We start from the raw sequence: 5,975 nt of genomic DNA, 5'->3' as shown, positions 1-5,975 counted from the left end.
CAAAAACACCCCTAAGTTACAATAAATTGGCAGACTCCGGAGGGAAAAAAAATTGATGTGTTGTAGAACTGATTTCACAGATTATTGAACATTTAGTTTTTCCCCCAGTTTTTAAATATTCAAAAATCTGTGTCTCGTTCATCGTTGCTTAGTTTTTGATCAAACTACTTTTTCCGTCTTTGAAAAATCAGTTCTACAACATATAAATTTTCATTTCCTCCGGAGCCTGACTTTAAAAGAATTAGGAATATCAAAGTAACCCAAACCACTTCTGGAATTGTTACTAGACATAATAAAGAGAATTATCAATATATCGGCGGCTCAGTAATGATAATGAATATTTGTTGCATATGAATGAAACAGAATCGCCGAATTGGACGTTTCCAATAGTAATATTTCTATTTTGATTATTAAACAGGGCCAACGTGATGATAGCAGTGATATCGAAGAAACCGACCCTACAGAAACAGCAATCAGAATCCATTTCAACCTACAAGATGACAAAGATACAGAAATTCACCCACAAGTGCCAAGTAAGCCAACTCCACTGGAGCCTGCAGACATGGACATCAACTCCAGATGAAGAAATCCAGAAACCATCGATTTCTCCATTGCTGGATTCTACAAATTCTTTTCTAACTGATCCAGCATTGTTTGTGAACAAATTAATGACACCAGAGGTTATTCGGGCAATTCTAGAAAAAGGCGCATGTCAACTCGGCCCGGACTGCAAGGAAAAATTTTAACTTTCCTCAAAATAAATTTAAGAGATCATTCCGACTGGCATGGTATTATAGAGATATGAAAAATGGCCTTAAATCTTCTAGATATCAGCTTGTATATTCATCAGAAAAAGACTACCCATAGTGTTTTTCATGTTGGCTGTTAGATGGCAGATAAAGGTGATAATCACATTGATCCAGCATTTATAGACCCTGAGCATGGATTTTGCAAGTGGAATAAAGCTACAGAGAAATTTCGCGCTCACGAACAGTCATCTATCCATCTAAATTCTGTAAGACAATTTGTAGCGACCAACAAACGTCAAAATCTTTGCATGGCTGTAAACCAAGTGCAAATCCGAGCATATGAGCAGCAAATTGAGCACAATAGAAAGGTGTTACATCGTTTGCTTGACGTAAAATTTTTGGCCAAACAGAACCTTTCATTTCGAGGACATAATGAAACTCGGTTCAGTTGTATGAGCAAGGTAGAAACTTCAAATGACTTCTAACTTTTTGGAGTTAGTTAGTCTTCTGACCAAATACGATGGAGTATTGGCAAAATACATCGCCACTAGTCCTGGAAATACTATGTACATGAGCCCTAAGATTCAGAATGACTTTATAAGAGCACTTTCTGAGGTTACGCGCGTGATACTGTCGGAAGTTACAAATGGCCACTTCTGTGGTATTATACTTCATAGTACAATTGATATCTCACACAAAGACTAGTTATCGTTCTGTTTGCGATACGTAGATGACAACTTTGTTATTCAGGAACGTTTTTTGCAGTTTGCTGATTTAAAGGCTAGCAACTCAGAAAATTTGTTTGGAGAATTAAAACAGCTCTTAGAAAAACACGGATTGAATGTAAATTTGTTCTCAGTCATATGATGGCGCTAACAACATGTCTGGTCATTTGACTGGTTTTCAGGCTCGTGTTAAAGAAGAAAAACTCCTCTACTGCATAAATTTGCACTGCTGTGCACATAATTTGAACAACACATGCATGTGATGGATGTGTTGAGGCTGCCACCTTTTTTGGGGCAGTGCAAAAGCTCTATATATTTATCACCGGGATCCAACCACGGCTGGATATCTTTCAAGAAGCTCAAGACGAGCTTGACATGAAAAGAAAGACTTTGCAAAGCTTAAGCGAAACTTGGTGGTACTGTATGTACACAGCAGTAAAGGATGTTAAGGATACGTATCCAGCACTTCTATTGGCTCTAGAGAGGATCGTAAAAAGGGGAAAACTCCTGAAAATGTATGGGAAGCAAAGAGCCTATTAGATGCCATCAGCAAGATTGAGTTTTTGGCGGTTCTGTTGGAGATGTGAATAGACATTTTGGCAAATATCAACAGTCTTTGGAATATATTCAGAAAAAAAAAATGATGGACGTGATTACTGCGTCAGCTATGATCAAAAGCACAACTGAACTAAAATACGGTCAGAAGAGCATTTCTGGGAATGCCTAAATGCAGCACCGTCCATTGCTAGAGAAGAGGAACTCACTGCGACATTCACAAGCCCAAGAATTCGTAAAAGAAAAAGAATGCCAAGAGAACAAGCTACTGACGAACCCCATCAAGATCCAGAAGATAGAATCAGAAGAGACGTGTTTTATTTTGTATACGATAAGATTATCAATGAACTGAAAAACAGATTTGCTGATTTTCATAACGGGTTAGACCTTTCGTCTACGTAATGCCTGCAAACATGGGAAAGATGGATATGTTTAGATACTTAGCTGGGTCATACTCGGAAGACATTGATGTTGCGCTAGCTGAAAAAAGTATATGAACAGTTTTGCTTGTTGTATGAAGAACTCAAACCTGAGAAAGGAACTATTGAAAATTTGCAAGAAATGCTGCATTGGGTGTGTTGTGTTCATTAATATTAGTAGTGAGCCCTCTATGTTGGACTTTAGTTCGGAAACAAGGAAAATATGGCCGATTGAATATAGCAGGGCCGAAACCGTCTTTACCTGACTGACTGACTGACTAACCCTCTGAATGACGGAATAGTTCATGTACGGAATATGGTTAAACTAATAACTCCATGATTACACGTGATGAAATATGTACAAGCGTTACTGGAATAAAAGGAAGTTGTCAGTCTGAGTAAACGTCGTCCGTANATTAATTGGCCATAACAGTAAAGACGGTTGCCGTGTATTGTCAAGTGGAAAGCCTAGATTACACTGAGTACTGTATAGCAGAATAGCGCTGGGCTAGCTGTCACATCTGATCATCATAGCAGAGGCCTGGGTTAGGCCTACGGTAATATGATTTAATTTATTTCAAGATAGAAATAGATTATATTGAGATCGGGACGGACGTCTGTGGATAAGCAGCACTAGAATAGTACAGAAAAACTGTGTAGCAGAATCCAATCTAAAATAAGTGCCATGTCAGTGGCAAGAGGCGGATGCCGTGAATTTATCAGCTGAAGCTCTACAAAAGGAGACGGTAGACACATTTCAAAGGCCAAATACTTTAAAAATTGATAAAGCATGTACTCCACCCATGAGCAACAATGCTGAGGACAGTAAAATGACAGAAATCTTACAGAGAATTGTAATGCAACAAAAGGAAGCAGGTCTCCCAAAGCAAGAGGTACCAACATTTAGTGGTGCAGATATACTTGAATACACTACATTTACAAGCAATTTCATGTTACTGGTAGAGTCGAAGACAGAAGATCCAGTACGAAGGCTGGAATTACTACTTAAATCAACTAGTGGTGATGCACATGATCTAATAAGAAACTGTCAACTAATTACACCTCCTGCAGCAGGTTATAAAAGAGCTAAAGAACTACTTGAAAGGGAGTATGGACAGCCTGCAAGTATTGCTGCTGCCTATCAAGAAAAGGCTACAAATTGGCCAAAAATCATAACTGGAGATAAAGAGAGCCTAAGGAAGTTTGCAATATTCTTGACAAATTGTTCCAATGCAAAGCAGATGGCAATGGATGGATATGAAATTTTAAAGATGCTGGCATCAAAGCTTCCAGTAGGCCTCCAACAAGGATGGATCAGGCAGCTAGGAAAGATAAGAGAAAGGGAACTGAGAGTTCCAAAACTGGAAGATTTTGAGACGTTTGTAGGGAGAGAGTCCAGAAATATTAATGACCCAAGAGTGACTGGACTAGGATATCAGCAACGACCATCACCAACTACATATAAGAAAACACAGCCGAAAAGGGTTATTTTAATGCTTATTAAGACCTGTATTACATACAACGTGGTAAGATGTTGGCATTTACAATGTCCTTACCTTGTATTTTGTTAATGTTAATAATCATCTCTATCTTTTCATTATTTATACGTTTATTATTTACGTTTACGTTTATTTATTATTATAATGTCTATTATGTGATTTATAACACTATTTTATGCTTCTTGATGCATTTGATTCTCTGTGCTTATCACATGTAGCATTCCATATATTCTTACTATTTATACCGTGCTTCAACCTATGTCTTTCATGCAATCTTCGAGTCTTTTATGTTTTGCGTTTCATTGACCATTAGTAAACAAGGCCTTTCTTACTGACCGCTTCATTGACTAATTTTTCCCGTTCCTCTTTGATTGACCTTTTGCTTTTTATTTTCTTTTCTTTTTTGTTTTCTTGGTTTGTCTTTTGTTTTTGCTTTTATTTTCTGTGTTTTATGTCTGAATTAAATTTTCAACCCAGAGTAAACACTTCGAACACTGACCGACTAGCTGACCAGATTTTTCCCCCTCTGAAGAGTCTTTTGATCAATTTACATCCGAGTTTGACCCCGATTCTCAATTTTTTAATAACCAACTTAGTACTTCCGAATATTATTATCCTAGCCAGTTCTCGTCTTTAGTCAATAATACCAAAAGAAACAGTTTTTCCACAATACATTTTAATTCTAGAAGTCTTCTAAAAAACATTGACCAAATTAAACAGCTTTTAACGTCCCTTAATTTTCCTTTTGACATAATATCAATTAGTGAGACTTGGCCCAAAGACGATAATCCACTAGTCCAACTTCCCAATTATAATGTTGTAACTAACCACAGAACTCATAAACATGGTGGTGGAGTAGCCATATATATTCGTGATGGCCTTCAATTCTCTTTACGAAAAGATCTCAACCTTAATCCTGATATTTGTGAGTCCATTTTTATCGAAATCATTCAACCAAATCACAAAAATATTATTGTTGGCACCCTTTATCGAGCTCCATCCCTTGACTCTACTAAATTTATTGATCAGTTTGATAGTGTTATGGCAAAACTGTCTTGTGAAAAAAAATATGCGTATATTCTTGGGGACTTTAACATCGATATACTTAAACATGAATCTAGCAACGATGCCCATTGTTTTGTTAATTCCTTCTTTAGTAATCATTATCTCCCCCTTATTCATAGACCATCCCGTATTACAAATACTTCTTTTAGCCTGCTGGACAATATTATTACCAACATGTTTGATTGCCCTAACCTCAGTGGTTTATTATACAGTGACTTAAGTGATCATCTCCCTGTTTTTAACATATCTTATCTATCGAATATTGCTCACCCATCCAATGGTGCAGTTGGCTCAGATAGGGAAGTAATACCTAGATTTAGAAATATTAATCCCTTAACTTTAGAGAATTTTTGCCAACATATTTGTAACCAACAGTGGTCTGAAGTCCTTGATGTGCAAGACCCCGATGAAGCCTATAATAATTTTGAAAACATATTCGAAAATCTCTATGAAGAGAATTTCCCATTCAAAAATGTAAAAAAAAAAATCACATAAGCTAAAACCATGGATGTCCAACGGCCTTCTCAACTCTATTAAATATAAGCAAAAACTTTATGCAAAATTCCTTCATTGCCCATCTACCATAAATGAAACCAAATACAAACAATTTCGCAATAAATTAAATTCACTTATTAAAATTATCAAAGCTACCTACTACAAAAATTTATTTCTCAAACACAAAAATGATATCAAGTCTACTTGGAATACTATAAATCTGCTGATAAAAAAACAAACCCCAGTAACCAAACAAATCCCTATTTCAACTGTAACGGTGAACATACTAACGATCCCACAACAATTGCATCTGCATTTAATGACTACTTCGTTGAAATCGGACCCTCTTTAGCTAACAAAATTCCCCAAGTTAACAAATCCTTTAAGGAATTCTTACCCAACCCTACACCTAATTCTATTTTTCTTACCCCTGTTAATGAATCTGAAGTGGCCTGTATATTAAACTCA

Source organism: Anneissia japonica, unplaced genomic scaffold (assembly GCF_011630105.1).
Source record: "Anneissia japonica isolate Jap-2015-1 unplaced genomic scaffold, ASM1163010v1 scaffold6792_len961167_cov158, whole genome shotgun sequence".
Classification (NCBI taxonomy): domain Eukaryota; kingdom Metazoa; phylum Echinodermata; class Crinoidea; order Comatulida; family Comatulidae; genus Anneissia; species Anneissia japonica.
This window is presented reverse-complemented; position numbering follows the sequence as displayed.